Source organism: Equus asinus, chromosome 2 (genome assembly GCF_041296235.1).
Source record: "Equus asinus isolate D_3611 breed Donkey chromosome 2, EquAss-T2T_v2, whole genome shotgun sequence".
Lineage (NCBI taxonomy): Eukaryota > Metazoa > Chordata > Mammalia > Perissodactyla > Equidae > Equus > Equus asinus.
Window position 1 is genome coordinate 172,775,326 of NC_091791.1, and position 21,133 is coordinate 172,796,458.

General features: G+C 35.1%; 1 protein-coding gene across 4 annotated transcripts in view; it reads right to left on the reverse strand.

The window, feature by feature from the left end:
• Positions 1-21,133, reverse strand: part of NOVA1 (NOVA alternative splicing regulator 1) — a 149,353-nt gene that overhangs the window by 102,067 nt on the left and 26,153 nt on the right. The window lies entirely within an intron of this gene.

Sequence of the window (21,133 nt, forward strand, 5' to 3'; positions counted from 1 at the left end):
ATTCAAAAATTATTCTGAGAAATATCACTGAATCACTAGGTTGGAAGGTACTATCTTTCTAAGCTCTCTCTAGGCACAGCTACTATGTTTATACTACTTTGAAGAGGTAACTGTTTACATCATTTCAGAACACAGTGGTCCTCCCTTATCACTGAGGGATACATTTCAAGATCCCCAGCAGATGCCTGAAACCCCCGAAAGTGCTGGACCCTGTATATACTAAGTACTTTTCACTTAAAGGAAGCACTTTATGGCTTCTCTCTGGCATATCCAAATTGCCAGCATCACTCCTCTTGCGAGTTGGGGCCATAATTAAGTAAAATAAGGATTACTTGAACACAAGCACTGCCACACAGGGACGGTCAATCTGATAACCAAGAGGGCTATGTGTGACCTGTATATAGCAAGGATATGCTGCACAAAGGATTCACATCCCCAGTGGGATGAAGCAGGACAGTGTGAGACTTCATCATGCTACTCAGAACGGCGCGCAATTTCAAACTTATGAATTGTTTATTTCTGGAATTTTCTATTTAATATTTTCAGACCACAGCTGATCCTGGGTAACTGAAACTGCAGAAAGTGAAACCATGCATAAGGAGGGACTACTGTATCACGTTTAGGTTCCTGAAACAGGTTCAGAGTGCTCTGAAGCAAAGTCCAACAAGCCTGACCATTAGAAAGTGTCCCATCCATCAAACTCTTCTCAGTCTCACTTGCCATAACAGAATTTATTTATTTTAGCAGACACTCACTGGAGTTGGAGACAGCTGACAAATTTCCTTACAGTTTTTTAAAATTCTTTCTAGAATAGATATAGTGTGAATAAATATCATTTCCTTTAAGTGACTAGAGTGGTAGAGGAAGAAAAAAGTAGTTTCTCAGTCTCTTTATTAAAAGAAGACAGATCAGGAATTCCAAATCTAGGGTCCATGTACGGGATTTGGGGAACCTGGGAATTCTGCAAAATTGCAAACTAAAATAAAGACATGTTATATGGATCCATAAGTACATTTTTCTTGGGGAAATGCACCATAAGCTTTTATCAGGTTCTCAAAAGGCACTGTGACTTCCCCCTCAAAGTTTAAGGAACTACTGATAAATGATGCGAAGGCGCCCAACTGAATAAGCAACGGTGATCTTTTAAATTAAATGTCTAACTCTGAGGAGTTCTTTCTTCTTATGTAAAATGAGTGACAGACACAGGGAGGTTCCATGACTAAATGAAATCACTCACATAAAGCTCACGGTATAATAACTGACCTAGCAGTAACAGTAATAATTGTTCAAAAGAGCTATCTCAAACAACTAAAACTTCTTTTGGGTCCCATCTTGTTTACTGCTGCTTAACTTCATAATACTACTTTTATTTAGCTGTGCCTTGCAACATTAAAGGCTGCACATTTCTGCATTACTTTAGATACAGAAATGCTAAATACAAGTTTTGGATCACTGCTACGTAGTCCTACAATCTACATTTCCCAAAAAGCCCTTCTATGACACTGTAGTTCAGATATGGAAAACATTTGGCTTCAATCATTTATATAAAATAATTTCATTTCCTTTATCAGTCTCTCCTTTCACTCACACAATAACAAACAAAAAATCTAAATTTGAAGAATCTACGAAAGGATCACATTTTCTGACAAGGTTATGTAGGTAATACTTTTATTTTCATAAATCATTTGCCCTACTCCTTTCAGTTTAGTTTTCTGAAGGTAAAAACACAATAAACATTCATACAGACACATCCTTTAAAAAGAATCCTTGATTACAACATGTAAATTAGCCTTACCTTTAAAATGAATTCACAGCATTATGAACGGTATTACCAAATAGTGTTTAAGGTGCTCTTCAAGATTGTGGTAACTTTTAAATACTTATCAAAAAAAAGACAAATGAACTCTTACCATGTAATAAGATACTCAGTGAAGAAATGGAAGGTTTGCTAATATATATGAAATAATAGCATACAATGAAACTATATAGTTGGTTCCCAATTATTTCAAATGTAAAGAACATTTCCAGAGTCTGCTCATGACACGACTTATATTTTACGTATTGACACACCATGAAGATATATTATTTTAGCAATGAGCAGTAAGAACAAAGCGTATAGGCTTTAAGTAAAGACACAGAAGTAAAAGAGAAGCTTATTAAGCATTCAGAGTACTGCCACGAGAGGGTCTGAGGAGACTACAGAGTACACATAGGGGTCAGCGAGGAGAAGGACAAGAGGCACAGGCCCAATTAGGTTAAGGAATTTGGGAATATTTTATTCCAAAGGGTGGCATTTTGAGAAGTATTTTACAAAAATCACTCTAGCAGCAGCATGGAAATGAACTAGGGGTGTGGATGGTTCAAGTGGGATGACAATAACGGGAATATATAGAATATATAGTTAGGAATAATAAAAGATCTATAAAAAATAAAAACGTATACCACTATGCAAAATAGAAGAGTAAAAATTGTAAGACATCAAAGCTATTTCTAAAGTTTGGGTGCAGAAACTAGCATTCATTCAACTATTTATTTACTCAACAAAAAAAATCGATTGACTCCCAGGGGTCAGGTCCCATTTTAGGCACTGGGTAAAGCGCTGAGCCAGTGATGTGGCCTCTCGATGATTATATGCTAATGGAAGAGACAGGTAATAAACAAACTACTAAATATACAATAAAACGTATGGAAACGATTCATGTATAAACCAAAGATAAAGGAAGTTATGTGAACAGAGTGACAAATATACTATTTTAACAGAGCAGTCAGAGAAAAGCTAAGGAAGCAACATTATCTGAATGAAGAATCAAATGACACGAATCCACAGACGATCTGGGGTAAGAATAGTGCAGACAGATGGAACGGTAAGGGCAAAGCCCTGAGACAGGAACAAGTGATCAAAATTTTAACCTGGGGTCAGATCATGTTGGGCCTTGCAGGCCATATTAAGAACTTTGGATTTTTTTGTTTAACTGTTAGAGAAAGCCACTCTTTTGAGCGGGAGTGATAATAACCTGTTTAATGTTTCAAAAAGGAACACCAGCTGTTGTGGTAGAAATGATGGCCGCCAGCAAGAATGGAAGTACTAGGAAGACTACGGCAAAATTTACATAACAGAATATCAGGTGGGACTTTTCTCAATGCCCAGGGATTGGCAATTAGAACCCAAGACTGAGAAAAGGAATCATCAATCAAGGCTTTCACACTCAGAAGACAGCCTAAGCAACTACTCCTCCATAGCTGAAACATTTTTACCTTCCTCAGCCCCTCTTCATCGCAGAGCTGCCCACACCTGCCACATCTTGAGTGATGCAATCATCAGAGTTTGCGTCACTGACTCAATGCAGTTGGACAGTGCTGCTGACAAGGGTCCAAATCAAGCAAGAGTGGGTCCAAAAGACTGGCAAGAAGGGAAGACTGGTATCTCAGCTCTCAGCTGGACTTCTTGTGCTCAGACTTGCTTACCATCCCATGCCCACTCTCCCTCCCCATGCCTATTTGAGGAGAGGGGAAAAAAGACTCCGAGTTGGAAAACAGGGTAGAGAGAACTGGAGTCACTACGTATTTGTAATAGCAAAGAGTGTCCCGACTGTGAAAGTAGCTGGACTTGAGCCTCCTGACAATGGCGATCCCAGCAGTCAGAGGCTGTGGGTAGAGGGGAGAGGCAGAAATTCAGAAAGAGTAGAAAAAGACAAGCCACAACTGGATGGTGTGACACTCCAAAAATATCTCACCCCCTAAAAAAAGTTTGTGTCGCATCAGAGAGCTAGTATTTGTCTCTTTCCTTGTAGAAGGCATGAGGTCTATCAGTGTTAGGCAGAGAAACAGCAAAAAGGGAACAAGGACAGACGCTACTTATGCAGGAGAGCCTTTTCCCTCTCCATCTCTCTCCTCCAGACATCGGCCTCCAGGAGGAGAAACAGGAATATAAATGAAAGAGCACGTCAGTCTCCACTTCCTGGAGCCAGCAGAATGACGAGGTTCAACCCTTCCCACACTCCAATCTGCTAGAAAAGCCGAAGTGGCACTGAGTAGCAGTGGAGAGTTGAGCTTTAAATTGGGCTATGAGGTTAAAATTCAAACTAGTCAGGCTAAACTCACGTTACCAGATTAAAGTCAGATAAAACTGATTTTGTGAAGTGTGCAGAAAGTTATGACATTTTCTTGAGATGAGTAAAGAAACAAAACAAAACAAAAATGTGATTTGAGAAATTCTAAAAAAGATCATACTGGAGAAAAATAAAACTACTTCATGTTTGCATTCCCACTTCATTCTCCATCTCAATTCATACTGTATTAGGAAGTTATTAGCAGCAGTGAACTAGTAGTAAGAGATTTTGATTTGTGGTCTCTAAAACATTCTGTAAATGTCAGGCTGAAGGCCTACATTATATCACATTCTTATTTCTTATTCTTGAGAACAACTAGTAATTATATAACTATGGGTATTTTATAAGGAATTCCTTAGATTATCCCCTTGTATAAAGTTATAGAACATTTGTAAATAATAAGGAATTCCTTAGATTATCCCCTTGTATAAAAGTTATTGAACATTTATAAATAATACTAGGTCTTATTACAATACTAAGAAATATAAATATTTTATACATTTGTGGAGAATACTAGGTTGTATAGATGCTAAAAACTAAAATCCCATACATCAGATACCAAACTTAGAAGTTTGCAAAACAAAAAGGATCTAGGGAAGGAAAAAGGAAAGAAATGAGTTTGAAAGTTTACTGTTTTAAAGGAATACTTTCAATATTCATATAAGAGTAACCTAAAACACAATTTTAGAGAATATTCTGTTCTGACTCACAGCTTAATAACTTAGGACTTCCCCCTAAACTGAATCATGTTGAGTCATTTAATATTTAAATTAATATTTAATGGGAATTCTCTAAAACCTCAGGTACATCTTTTTAAATAAATTACGGTATTGGTATTTTACATGACTAAATTATACATAACCTTATCTCTGTTTAAATGTCACACTTTCAGAGAATACAGGATCCCATTACATTGATGTTTATAACTCTTATAATATACGACAACATGTATTTTAGCAGAAAGTCCTTCTCAGAGATACACATAATGAAGAGAAAGTAATGTGAGTCAAAACTACAAAACTAAGTCCTATATTTATACTTTTCTAGGCTAGTTTTTCATAGGATATAACATATATTATCAGTTATAAGTGAATTGGAAAGTGCAAGGAAAATCATATAAATTCAAGTCATCCAAACTTACACGTTAATTCACTGTTAGTAAATAATTTCAGCCAGATTGTCAACACAATATCGAAGGAGAAGAGCAAAGTTGGAAGACTGACACTATCCGACTTCAAGACCTGATGTAAAGCTACAGTAATCCAGACAGTGTGGTATTGGTGAAAGAACACACAAACTGATCAATGGCAGAGAATGGAGTCCAGAAATAAACTTCCACAAATATAACCAACTGATCCTTGACAAAGGAGCAAACAAAATTCAATGGAGAAAGGAGAGCCTTTTCAACAAATGGTGCTGGCATAACTGAAGATCCACATACAAAAAAGAAAATGAATCTAGATGCAGACAATAAACCTTTCACAAAAATTAACTCTAAGTGGAACAAAGACAAAGCTCTAAAACTCCTAGAATATAACATAGGAGAAAATCTAGGTGACCTTGGATTGAAAATGACATTTTCTTTTTGGTGAAAAGGATTGGCCCTGAGCTAACATCTTTTGCCAACCTTCCTCTTTTTGCTTGAGGAAGATTGTCCCTGAGCTAACATCCATGCCAATCTTCCTCTATTTTGTATGTGGGATGCCACCACAGCATGGCTTGATGAGCAGTGTGTAGGTCTACGCCTGGGATCCAAACCCATGAACTCCAGCCACCAAAGCAGACCATGTGAACTTAACCACTACACCACGGGGCCAGCCCCTGAAAATGACTTTTTAGATACAAAACCGAAAGCAACACCCATGTGAGAAAAAAAACTGATCCGTTGTACTTTGTTAAAATTAAAAACTTCTGTTCTGCAAAAAATACTGTTAACAGAATGAAAAAACAAGCCACAGATAGGGAGAAAATATTTGTAAAACTCATATCTGACAAAAGACTAGTTAACTAAATATACAAAGAACTCTTAAAAACTCAACAATTAAAAAACAAACAACCCAATTAAAAGATGGGCAAAAGATCTGAATAGACAGCTAACCAAAAAGATAAACTGATGGCATATAAGCATATGAAAAGATGCTGAACATCCTATGTATATTAGTTTGCTAAGGCTGCCATAACAAAGTACCACGAATGGGATGGCTTAAACAACAGAAATTCATTGTCTCACAGTTTGGAGGATAGAAATCCCAAATCAAGATGCGGACAGGGTTGGGTCCTTCTGAGGGCTATGAGATTCCAGGCCTCAGTTCCTGGGTAACAGATGGCAGTCTTCACGTCCCCATGGTATTCTCCCCGTATCCATATCTCTGTGTCCAAATTTCCTCTTTTTATAAGGATACCAGTCATACTGGATTAGCACCCACTGTAATAACATCACTTTAACTTGATTAACTCTGTAAAGACTCTATCTCCAAACAAGGTCACATTCTGAGGTACTGGGATTAGGACTTGAACACATGAATTTGGGGGGACATAATTCAACCCCCCAACAGTATATCATTAAGGAATTGCAAATTAAAATAACAAGATACCATTACACACCTATTAGAACGTCTAGAATCCAAAATACTGATACACTGATAACACCAAATGCTAACAAGGATGCAGAGGAACAGGACTCTCATTCCTTGCTAGTGCAATGCAGAACAGTAAAGCCATTTTGAAAAACTGGCAGTTTCTTTCAAACTAAACATACTCTTACCATATGATCCAGTAATCACACTCCTTGCTATTTACCCAAATGAGTTGAAAATTTATGTACACACAAATGTTTACAACAGCTTTATTCATAATTGCCAAAATTTTGAAGCAACCAAGATGTTCTTCAACAGGTGAATGAATAAACAAACTGTGGTATATCTATATTATATTATATTATTCAGTGATAAAAGAAAAAGAAATGAGCTATATCACAAAAAGACCTACAGGAACCTCAAATGCACATTGTAAAATGAAAAAAGCCAATCTGAAAAGGCTACATACTGTATGATTCCAAGTATATGACATTCTGGAAAAGGCACAACTATAAATATAAAGACAGTAAAAAATCAGTGGTTGCCAGAGATGCATGGGGAGAGAGGAATGGATGAATAGGTGAAACACAGGGGATATTCAGGGCAGTGAAACTGTTCTGTATGATACTGCAATGATAGATACGTGTCACTATATATTTGTAAAAACACAGAGTGAATCTTAAGGTAAACTATGGACTTCAGTTAAATTTGTCTGTGAGCCTGAAACTCCTCTAAAAATTGAAGTCTATTAATTAAAAAAAAAGGTAGTTCTATTAAGTTTGTCAAGAAATAAAAGGGTTAGGACAATTACATGGAAACAGAAATAGGCCCAAAAATCCTAATTGCAAATAGTGACATTATTTTTTCAGCAATAGTCATGAAAGTAAATTATGGAAAAGATACATTATATCTGATTTAAAAATATAACGACTTGAGAGCAATGAAGGGAGAGAAACAATGGTAACATTGTTACAACAGCTGACATGCAAATAAGTTTACCAAGGTAAAACCTTTTTAACCTTCATTTTTCCACTGACATTCTTTTTTAAAGCTATTTGTTTATAGTCTTACCAAAAGAAATTTTCAGTGCAAAGCATCTTTTTCAGGCTATCTGCACTTGAAACAAAGCGATGTGGAGTATAAGCATTTCATATATTCGAATTAAGAAATAAATCTATACATACAGCTACTCAAACTTGCTTTCATCACATGCAGGTAACATTTCCAGTTTCTAGGATCACAGTGCATATTAAACCTATGTTTATAAAGGTAATTCATGCCACAGAACTCAATAAAATTGTAATCTATATATAGGAAGTTATAACTGGGAAACAAGGTTTAAGTAGGCCAAGACATTTTGTTAGGTTTAACAACGTGCTATTTTAATTTCAGAAACCCAGATAATGCCATGGATATAATAGTATCAAAGTTTGAGGTTATATTTTTTAAAATATTCATGCTATATTTACTTTAATCATTCTAAAATTCCCTAGCCTACCTGATGATATTAGAATGGAACTTCTAATATTGTTTCAGCAAATTGAAACTGAAAACTTCTGATTAAAAAAACTCAAGAATAAGTTTTTCCTCCCTGCCTACATATTATGCATGTCACTTGGATGCAATAGAAAATTTACCGGGACAAGGGAATTTCAAATTGACTATGAGATGAATTTTCACCAAGAGAAGAAAACAGATTTCTACCTTTTAAAATTAAAAAAACAAGTGTTTATTTTTCTAAAGTGTGCAAATCCACAGGTCTATCCATACTCCCATGCGATCATTATTCTATTTATTTTCTATCATTCCTCAATAATGTTTATGAATCTGATATATCTTTCGACAAAGGAGAAATAATCATCAAGTTGAGGAAAATATAAAATATCCTGGTAGCTGTGTTGAAGAGTGTAACTAGATAAAATTTGATTTGAAATCCAACAATGTGGAATTTACTCTTACTCTCCTCATTTATTAAATCTTCTACTGGTTACAGTAACTCTAGGAAGGATATTAAATGCCCATTTTTAAAAATATGGGACAATTGTAATTTTTAATGTCATTTTTATATTATGTAAATAGGTTGTTTTATATGAAACCCTCAATTATTATCAATTCCTGTTGACATTTCCAATCGAAACATCCATGAATGACACTCAAGAGAGATCATATACCTAATTTCTACATTATAATGACACTAAAAATAAACATGCTTTATCATGACTCTAAGGCCATCACCCTACTTTAAAGATGCCAAAAATGTACATAAATTTCTCAGAACTCCTTAAAATGTCTATAATGTAATTTGTCATATTTAATACTGCAACTCTTTAAATAATAATTTCTTCAAATGAAAAAGAATGAATATTATAGTTTCTTCTACCACAAGCTATAGAAATGTAATAGTGAAATCATTCCTTAGGATAATTTAGTAAAATGAAAACCTTATTGAAGAAGGAAATTTTGCTGTCTACACCACATAAAGAGATTCTCAAACAAAGTGCTGTTCTATAACTTCCTGAGGCTTTTTGGGGATAAAGGTGAAGTAACAGCCATCTTTCTCCAATTCATAGAAAAATTAGATTAAGGGACAAAATTGCCTAATTTGGAGATTTTATCTGATTTTTAATATATATTAACTCCTACTAGTGCTCTACAGTAGAATATTCTATTAGTATAACACGGTAATTATGAGGATAGATCTGTGGGGGAGACTGTGAGCAAATCCCATCTCTGTCTCCAATTTTATAGACAAAATTTACATATGAATATAAGCATATAGACCCATGTATATACATACGTAAGTATACATAATTAATGTATATACTTCTATACTTACGCATGTACATGTATTCATACACACACAAACACTTACATACACATGCATACCACACACACACACATGCTTTGTGCAAATCACTTACTCTCTTGTGCCACATTTTCCTCACAAGATTATCGTGTGAACTAATTCAGTTAATGTGTGGAAAGTATGTAGTTAACTGTCCTCGGCTCATAGTAAGTTTCATATAACTATTAGCTATTATTATTTTCACTGCTGCTACTACAACTAATGCGAAGCTTGATATATTAATATTCCCAGTGCCCTGAAAAACATGATTTCAACATGCTCTATCACTTGAAAAAGGTGAATAAATTTGAGGACTACTGCCACTGAAACAGAAAAAGCATGGAATTTTGAAATATACTTGGGATTTTTCGAGGGAGTAGAGGAAGAAGTGAGAGCAGGCAGTATCTTTTGTCACAAAATACCTCAAACTCTCTTGAATGTAAAATCTATTTGCATGTCATATGAGATTTGTGAGTAGAGATAACAGAAATGCATCCTATCTCCAACCTTCTTTATTCTGTAACAGCAGCAGCTGAAACAAGAGAATAATTTCCTGCTTCACTGTGCTGACAGTACATCACCTAGATTCAGAAATTATATCCTCAGCAGGAAGGCAATAGGGTTTCTGTCTACACTGAAGAAACAGAAGGATATAAAAATTACACAAAATAGCAATGATCTATTATTATTATAAAAGAAAAATCACACTGTATTGAACAGAATTTATTTTTAACTGGTGACACTCTAAGCAGAATTAAGTTTATTTTAAATTTCAAGTGTTTGGCCATAATATTTTTTAAAGAAATAAAAGTTTTGTTTACTCATAATTTTTAAATCTTGCAAACAAATATTATATTTCTACTCTTTCTGAAGTTTTTAAAGAGGAAAAATTTTAATAAAATCAACTAAAACTTATTAGTCCTCTGATTTTATTTAATTATACCTAGTTTGTAGAACACTGTGTCCTAACCCAGATGGTAAATGTAATTTTTAAAATTATTTAGAAGAATGGTGATAAGTAATAATTAATAGTTTATATTAAAGTTTTGTATTACCAGAAAAGTTATTCTTCACTCAATAAGTAATAATTTCTATGTGTGTATACATAGCCTATTTATAAACTACTAGGTTTTCCTCTAATTTAGTTACATGAAATCTAGTGTCTTGCCTTATTCAAATTGATTTTTAAGATGTACGTTGGTTTAAGTAAACTCTAGACGTCACGAAGAAGTATTGTAGACTCCTGATCTATAGTGACAAAGTACCAACCTCAGGTTCTACAATAAGTTCCTAGATTCAAATCTCTTTGTCATTTACTAGTCATGTGACATTGGGCAAATGACATCATTTTGTTCCCTCATCTGTAAAATGAGGATAATAATAGTGTCTTTCTAATGGGATTTGTTTAAAGATTAAATGAAAAGCTACATTAAAATACTTAGAATAGTCTAGCACATGGTAAAGCCCTAGATAAATGCTAGTTATTATTATTAACACCATTATCATTATAGATAAGTATGGCAGATTGAGCACACCCCCTTCTGAAACTCCACTAAAATGACAAAAAAGTACAAAACTGAAGGACCAAGAGAACAGTAGAGAAGACAAGAAGCAAACAAGAAATTCAACATGGTTTTAGAACATGAAAAACTCAGGCAAAAGACTAGCAACTGATTCAGCGCAGCAGAGGAAGCTGAAAACGAAGTGGCAGTAAAGGAGGATAGCATAAGAACCAAGAGAATTTGCCTAATGGAACTCCAATGTTAGCACCGAATACTGAGGAATTCTCTAAAAGTATGTAGAGAACACTTCTATACACAGGTTAACTACCACATTCCACATGTCTTCTTTCACCTCTAGAAGATCAGATTGTTGGACATCTTGAGCCAGAGATGTTTCTGACTTAGAACTACCAAGCACAACACAGTGAGGAGTCAAGGAACAAGGGTCAACTGGACCTGAACTGGTTCCTAAATGTTGGCAGACATATGTAAATCATCCAGAAAGAATATCTGAAAATTCAATGGACAACCTTTAAAACCCCAGAGAGGGGCTGGCCCTGTGGCCGAGTGGTTAAGTTCACGCGCTCCGCTGCAGGCAGCCCAGTGTTTCATTGGGTCAAATCCTGGGTGCAGACATGGCACTGCTCATCAGACCATGCTGAGGCAGCGTCCCACATACCACAACTAGAAGGACCCACAACGAAGAATATACAACTATGTACTGGGGGGCTTTAGGGAGAAAAAGGAAAAAAATAAAATCTTCAAAAATAAATAAATAAAAAATAAAAATAAAATAAAACCCCGGAGAACAGATATACAGATATCACAATCTGGGATCTCCCAAGAGAAATTCTGGGTCTTTGCTTGATCACCCTAATGAAGCCATGTAGGCAGCAGTTCTTGCCTCCAGACACACAACTTCCAAGTAAATCTGTAGCACCTCATTAAGTCAAGGCTTTCAGAAAAGCCTCCAACACAACTAGAACCAAAAGAAACAGAAAAAAGTACTCAGAGGAAATATAAAGAGTAGAAGAAACCTTAAAAAAAAAAAAAAGCTATTATTGCCATCATCACAGACAAAGGAATGAGAACTTAGCCACCAAATAAGAATGATGTGGTATATAAAAAAAAAAACAAAAACAAAAAGAATAAACCTGAGAAACTAAAAACTTTAAGAAAATAAAAATAATAGCTGAAATAAAACATTCAATGAAAGAGGAAATCTAGAAAATCTGAGCAAGTAGAATATAAAGATAAAGAAATGAAAAAAAGGAGAGAAAAGATAAGAAAACTACAGGACAAATTGAGATCAATACATGCCCTACGACCAGAGACAGAGAACAGAAAAGTGAGAGAACAGAGGACGCAATGCCTTCACAATTCTGAGGAAACATTATTTTATAGCTTACAATTATACACCTAAGGCATGTAAATGTGAAGATGGGATGAAGATATTTTCAAGTAAGCAAACTTCTACGACTCCTTTATCAGGAAGCAGCTAAAAAATATACGTCTGTAAAACAAAGGAGAAAACAGGGGGAAGGGTCAAAGAGCATGAGATTCAGGAAATAAAGGACCCAGCACTGGAGAAAAGCCAGGGGAAGTCCCAAGATGTCTGCTATGCATGGGTGTAAAAAGCAACCAATCTACACTGTAGAACAAGCCACTGTGGAAAGGTCTCCACAAAAAAAGACAAATTTAGGGCAGCCCCAGTGATCTACTGGTTAAGTTCAGCATGCTCTGCTTCAGCAGCCTCGGGTTCAGTTCCCAGGCATGGACCTGCCCCACTCATCTATCAGTGGCCATGCTGTGGTGGTGGCTCACAGACAAAGAGGAAGATTGGTAACAGATGTTAGCTCAGGACAAATTTTCCTGAGAATAAAAAAAAGAAGACAAATTTGATAGAGTGTTTGAAACTATGGTTGGGCATTCAAAAAAATTACTAATATGCATATAACAGATCTGCTGAAACATTTAGGAAAAAAAGCCAGTAGGCACACAAAAAATAAGCAAATAAAAATGATGTAATTACTAACTTTAGAAAAAAAAAGTTGTAGGAGAAAGGAAACATAATACATCACTTCACTCAAAAAAGAACAATATTTATAAAATAGTGATGATTTAACAAAAATTATTGGATAAGTATGTTAAGAAAATGAAATGATTATTTTGAGAGAATGAGGTGATATAAATGCAGGAATAGTAAATCTCCAACTAATAAAATGGGAAGTAAATTGATAAAGAAAAAATTGATAAATCAATAAAGAACAGTTTAAAGGTGTTATTTTAAAGTATGGAAATGCCATAAGAAACAGATCCAAGAGTGCAAAGTGACTGCCCCAGAGGCTGGGGCTGTGGGAGAGGGTGAGCAGTGAGGCAGGGCAGGGCTTTATTTGGTTTCAAGTCTTTTAATACTATTTTAACTTTTTAACTCTGTGCATACACTATTTAACTTTTAAAATCAATTTAAGAAAGTAAGTTAGATAAATTTCCTACTTACAATGTGAAATAACACACAGCTAATGTCAACTTCTAGATTTTAACAAAGTAATATCTCAATCATCCAGCACCGGCACGGATTCACATAAGAAAATCTAGAGAGGAATTGAAGTTTACACCTTCAAGTGACAAAACTTTCCTTTTTTCACCAATTGTTAAAAGATTTTTTTTAAAAAGTTTACCACACATATTCTTGAGTGATTGAGTATCACTCCTTACCTTCTTGATGATTACATGTTGTTACTGTGGATATCAACTGACATACTTGCATCAAGACCTCTGGGGTACACAGAATGTTCTATCCTACACTAAATGGCCCCAGGTCTGCCTTTCTTCATAATTTTAAAAGAAGAGTAAAAAAGGGAATGATTTGGTTTACTAAGGATTCTAGTTAACAAAACTGACTAGGACTTGAAAAAATACTTAGAATGCAATTACCAAATTAACAATACAGCAAGTATATCGTGCTTACTATATGTCACTGTCCAAGCACTTTCATATAAACTTCAGCTCTGTGAGGTAGGCACTATTATTTTTCCCATTTTACAGATGAGAAAATGAAGGCACAGAGAGGCAAAGTGACTTAATGAGTTAGTAAATTGACTGAGTTGAGATTTGAACCCAGGCAACTTGATTCCTGAGCCTGTGATCTTTACTGCTATGTTCTACTTAGCATTATAAATCTATTGACACAATATATTGTCTTTGATGATTTGGAAAACATTTTAGAACCTTGCAGGGTCTAAAGTACATAACTACAAACAATTATTATTAATCTATGAGAGATATATGAAAGTGTGTTCAAATTAATAGACTGTCAGATACCAAAAGATATTCACCTTATAAATTTAAAATAAAAATTTCTCCCATAAAAAATTATAAATTGACAAAACAATATATAAGGCTCATGTAAACTAAATATTTCCACGCGTGGTTTGTCATATTTCTATTTTCCCCTAAAAATAGTAGTACCACTATTATATTTGGTAAGTGATAAAGTTGATTAAATCTAAACAATATAGCACAGAGGAACACGATAAACATTATCTTCAAAAGAATCACAATATGAAAGCTTATTAAATTTACCTATCCGATAACATAATGTTAGATTGCACTGATTCTAAGACACACATTCTTCCACAATTGTTTTTCTTTCTTAGTATATAAAGTAATGGAGTATCTTACAAACAATGGTACTTCAGATTTAATGAAATACGGTAACAGTAACAGATCACTTACTATGTGTCAGGCACTATTCCAGTTGCTTTTTACATATTTACTAACCTAATCCTCACAACAATTCTGTGAGGTGGGTACTATTACTATCCCTGTTTCACCCATGAGAAAGCTGAAATGCAGATTAAATACACTGCTGGAGTTCACGCAGCTACTGAGTGCAAGAGAGAGGCTTCCAACTTCAGCAGGAAGTCTAGCTCCAGCGACTGAGCTCTCAAATAGTACACAGTTCCGCCACATCACTACACAGAATTTGTCCCTTTCTCTGAGACCTGCTAACTCCTACTGCTTTTTTCATCTCTGAAACGGCAACTGCTTTTAGCTAGAGCACTTTCTGTAAACAGAACCGACTGTTTCTTTGGCTGTATAAGAATAAAGAGTAAAATTAAAAGAAGAGCTATGTGGTTGTCAGTGAATAAGGAGCATAAAATGGGACAATTAGTCAGCATTCATTTTTCTTCAATTCCCTGCTCAGCTGCTTCTCACCCCTTCACTTGTAATCCTTTGGGATATAAACTCTCAATATACTTTCAGTTCTGAGGGAAGATGTTTAAGCAGTGAATTGGCATACATGCAATGTACAATAATTCTCTAAAAACAAAAGTTCCAAAGTTTTCCACTACATAGACAATTTCAAATTCATGCCTGAAGAAATTATATACCATGGTAACTTTAATTAATAGTGTTGAAGGAAGAAATGTTCAACAATTTTAATCACAATTACCTTTGCTATTAATTTCTATGTGAATTAAAGTCATTCTCCTTTGGTAAATAAGAAGAACCTCAAACACTGTTAAATAAGGTAACAATCAAGAACCCACTGCTTACATAATTTCATAACCACGCGCTGCTTTACAGTGAAACAATACTATTCACTGAGGGCTTAGTCCATTATTTTGATAAAGTTTTTTACAGACATCATCATTCATTACAGCTCTTCGCAATAGATACTACTATATCCATGTTTATACTGAGAAACTGTAAAAGAGGGATCAAGAAACTTGCCCCAAAATCACAGAGCTGGCAAATGATAAGACAGAAATTCAAACTCAGTTCTGCCTGACTTCAAAGCCTTTGCTCTTTTATATATTGAATAGGGTGTTAGTAAAATGGGTTAAAATTAGAACAAAACTGACAGTAACCATCCCATTACTACATAATTTGTAAACAATATGGTAATAGACTACTTTAGTTATAAAAATATGCCCAACAGGTATGTCTGGTTTAGTGATTCTGTGAGATAAAAATGTTAAACCCTTTACAGAGATAATCTTGTATGTCAACTATACCTCAATTGCTTTACAATAATGTGCAATTTGTATTTATGTAAGATGCCATAAGTCCTTTTTGAAAAAGTTAAAGTCATAACATGACATAATGTCTTTAAAAATCCTCACAATAAAATTTACTTGAAGGTACCTGCAGTATATATGAGATACGTAAACTGATTTAAAGGAATTGTGTTTTCTTCACACAGTATTAAAAAAAAGTTAAACCTTTAAGCACTGCACCTGAATTTTAAATACATTTGCGGACAATTTTCTAAACTGTATCATACACATCTCTAACTTCTTAAAATGTAATGAACATAATTTAAACATTTCTTGACAGATCAGGGTCATCACCGTGAGCAGCAGCAATTACACTGTGCGGCAAGGTCGCTACAGGTGTAGAGAGTAAGAGATGAAACTTAAGAGCTATTGAAGTCAGTAGGAGTCTTGTAACTTTGTTAAAGAAGTCCATGCTGAGAAAACCCACTTTTGTCATCGCTCCTTCTCTCTCAAAAAAACCACAAGAGCAGTTTGACTTTGTTCTCCATCTATACTCACTGTACCTAGACTCTTGTACTTTTGTAAGAACAAAAGGCTATCCTTTTTACTATCTCGGTAGCTGTTTGACTTCTCCTCTACCCCTAAAGTGAACTATCCTGTCACTGATGGGTTTTCTACTATTTTACAGTGCTGCCCTAACCGGAAGCACCCTTCCCAGCCTCTGAGGTTACAAAGACATTCATCTTCTGTCTCTCCATCGACTTCTTTCTGTTCTGTTTTATCTGCTGCTGTCCTAGCACAACAGCGCTGCCAAACCTGCTTCCATAGTCCACCACTCTCCTCCCTGTTCTTTTCTCTACCTTTTTCTTTCTTGTCTGTCTAGTCTCTTTTATACACAGTTTCTACATATAAAAGACCAAAACTTCGGGGGCCAGCCCGGTGGCATAGTGGTTAAGTTCACGCGCTCCACTGTGGCGGCCCAGGGTTCCCAGGTTCAGATCCCAGGTGGGGACCTAGCACTACTCGTCAAGCCACACTGTGGCAGCATCCCTCAAAAAACAGAGGAAGACTGGCACAGACGTTAGGTCAACAACAATATTCCTCAAATAAAAAAAGACCAAAACTTCAGTGCAACATAAGGCCAAAAAATGACAAGAGATTGGAGAGACAAGAAAGAGAAAAGGGAGACCATGGCTCATTGACGTTTGCAATCGAGCACTGAGCACTGTTCCATGGTAAGCACGAAGGGTTATTGCACGGAACTGAACTAACCACGTAAAACAAGCAAATCACCAACAAATGAGATTAACTAACTTAAAACCAGGCTCACCACCTTCTCTCTTTTTACCAGTTTTCTTTTTAATCTTCCTTATTCCTTGACTGACAGAAGAAAAAAGCATGAGAATGCAAACAGAAAGTAGAATTCTTAAATAAGAAAAGACATCACAAAATGGGCATTCGTATAGAAAAAAAATCACTTACAAAAGTGATCCATGACAGTTCTAAGAGAATTTAAATGAGCAGAAGGAAAGAAAACATGATACAACTGAAAGATAGGCAGAAAAATGCTGCATGGTGGATAAAAATAGAAATGAAAACATATTTTGGATAATAAAACTACATGAATTACATGAATGGTAAAATACTCTTTACATTGTAAAATGAAAGGCTAAAAATGCCATAAGGAGTGCATAACAAAACAGGTTAGCAAAATCTTAAACACCTAATGAGTAAAGAACTTAAGCAGTGCTTAAGGTTACTGAGAGACATGCTACATAATAACAGATTCACATTTCTAAGAAAATATCGTACCTGTTTTGAAGGCTATTCACAGAACTGTTCTATATTATCACTGGCTTTCAAGTCCAGGTCTAATGCATTGTCATCAAAATAGGAGTTACCATTAAAAATCGACTGTAAGCAGAGTGCCATATACATGTGCTTTCTAGTCTGCTCCAATGGTTAAAACTAAGTACCTAGGGAAAGTGATTTAACTCTTTTGTGCTTCAAGCTTCTATTTATAAGAATAGATCCTACTTCATCAAGTTATCAGGCAGATTAAATAATACAACCACAGTGTGTTGAACACGGCTTTGCAAATAGTAAATGCTCAATAAATGTTAGCTATTATTATTATTACTAACACTATTATTATTTTGCTACACTTTCTCCCTTATCATCTATTCTCTTACCACCTAGCTAATAAGGAAATTAATCCCATAATATGGCCAAGGTTATGGAAGCAAAAATTTTAAGACTGAAATAAAATAACAGATACTGAGAAAAGGGAGCCACCATACTCTTCTTTCTTACTTGGTATTTCTTATTGACACTGGTAATTTCTGTCATCAATAAAAATTAGAGAAAAACAAGAGGTCATCATAATAAGAGAAATATAACTTACTATGTTAGAGTAAAGCAAAAAGAATAAATCCATTTATACAGTTTTTGAAAAGGCTAAATGCTACTTTAAAAAATCTTCCCTAAGAGATCAATCCTTAGACAACCATCCTGTTTTTCTTTTCCTTCTCCCAAAACTAGAGCACAGGGATATATCTTCAACAGTACTTATAAATACCTCTCACATACAATGAATTTCATAAATATCTGGAAAACGAAAAACAAAGAATCCATTTCACTTCCTATAAAAACACTTGCCTGCAATTCAACTCACGTTTCCCAATAAACCGCAAAAATGACGCCAATTACAATCCAAAAACCAATACATTAAGGTCTATATACTCTTGGTTTAAATTTCAAAATACTATGTAAAAATAATATACAGTATAATCAATTTGGAATGTAATTCAAGAATGCCTTCAGAAAAATTTATTTCTAGTTTCTCTTACTTGCATTATTCTATGACATTTACACATCTTGATTGATTTAAATAGTTTGGTGGTGCTTACAGTAACCCAATCTGGAGAACTGTTAAGAAGATCACTTCTGTTCTGTACATGGTTATTCTATACCTGTTTCATTTCCACTCTTCTGCTTCATTAACTTTCCATTTTCTCAAATCTATTAAATCTGAAGTAGTTATCTCAAAATGCAAAACATCTGATAACATTTTAAGGGTTTTTTCCTGCTCAAGATGAACTAGTTACGCTTTTTTTACTTAATAGTTTTCCAGTGGATAATCAATAAACTTCTGTGCACTACTGCATCTTTACTGAGAAAAGCCTAACAAATATTACGTCTATTTCTGCCTGTATTTAAAATATCTGAAGAGTGTTTTTGATATTTACTATGTGATACATCTCAACCCAACAAAAATACAGATAGGACTGCTAAAGGAGAAAGTCAAGGAAAAAGTGGCCATCAAGAAGGAAATGCTGGGATCTTGGAAAAAACTAGGCAGATAATACCGAGGCAACAGGAAAGATTTAAGGAGAACAGAAAAGACTCACATGTTTTTAGAGAATCCCAGTGTACTTACTACCTGTTCCTGACACTATTGCTAATTACTGTTTACAGTGTAGTAACTGTTGTTATATCGTCTTTCTCAAAACTCCCTGCAGGCAGTAATTCAGGATCCCATTTCCTTATATCCACCACCATCGACTAACAAAACAAATGCTATTCGGAACAAATATTTGTGGATGAAAAATCTAAACCCACATGGAGGCAGTGCTGGACAACATAGAGCATGGACGCTGGAGTCAGACAGACCTGCAGAAAGGCGAATCGTCTTCACTTACCAGCTGCATGACTTTGGGCAGGTCACCTCATTTTTGAAACGGTTTTAATACATGTACAGACTTCCAGGGTAACTGGGGGAAATAAGATAATTTTGGGGAAAAAAATCTAGCATACTTTTATGTTCGGCAATATAGTAAGCTAGATCCCCAGACCAGTCCTTCTGCCTGAAACATCCAAATACATTGGAAAAAAATATTAACACATTCTTCAATGGCATTTGTTAGCTGGGAAAAAAGTAATAAATACTGAATTCAAGACCTTAATGATGAGGGAATCCAGAAGGATTTAGTAAATCATTTAAGAAACTATTTACTTTGAAGACATTTGATGAACCAAGATAATCTGAGCTTCTGTCTTTTTATCTTCCTGACAGTAAGGATTAGGATAAGAAGTGCAGAGCATGTCCAAGGTGGGCAGCCGAGTAAGAGAGTCCCCAATAATCCTGACATTGATGAGCCGTGTCATCACCGGAGGAGTGAAAACATCCTCTCACTCTCTGATAATTCCCCCAGCAAACACACTTGGAAAGAGGGGAAAAAATTTCTGGGAATTCATAACCACAAGTCCACCTTCAAGCAGGTTTTCAGCCTGAATTTATACCCCAGTGGTTCAAATAACCTCAAGCCACAATTCAGTTTCAAGTTGTTCCAACTAGGAGGGACCGCATGCACCTGGCAAAAATTCCTTCAGATAAATTGCTAAGAAAAATTAACACCTAATTTACGGAACACACAAGGAGGCCTGGCTGCATGAGTGAGAACCAGCAGAAACAAGAGACAGCAGAATTAACCAGGGTTTAAAATAAGTAAGCTTAATATGTTTCAAGATATAAAAAGAGCCTTGAAAACATAAGAGCAAAGAGATCTGAAAAAGAATGAAACAGCACTTCTAGAAATGAAAAATAACTGAAATTAAAGAACCTAGCAAAGTATCTTGCATATAGAATATCATAACACTTTTCTTCCCCATTTTCCTCCCCAAAACACAAACATTTTGATCAAATGGGGAGCAAATCGAATTATTTAAAAGCCTGAATTACAGCATGCATTTGTGTGCACTTTATTCAATCATATTTCTTAACAACAAACTAGACAATTAAAATATTAACAAAGACAGAGAAGTGGATCAGAAGGATATATTTGAGTGCTAAAGAATGTTTCCAATGCAATTTTTAAAAATTAAGTGTTCCCTGAAATCTTACTTGCTTTCTTTAATTTATCTAGAAAATTCTGTTTATCATGCAAAGTAACTGGATAAGCCTCAGATCTAGATATAGTGCAAATTATCTAAACTTCAAAGTGGCAAAACTGAAGATGTAAAACTTGCCCATTATTAATGATAAATAATTACCATACGCAGTTTCAACTACTGTATACTTGAGACCATAGCCTAA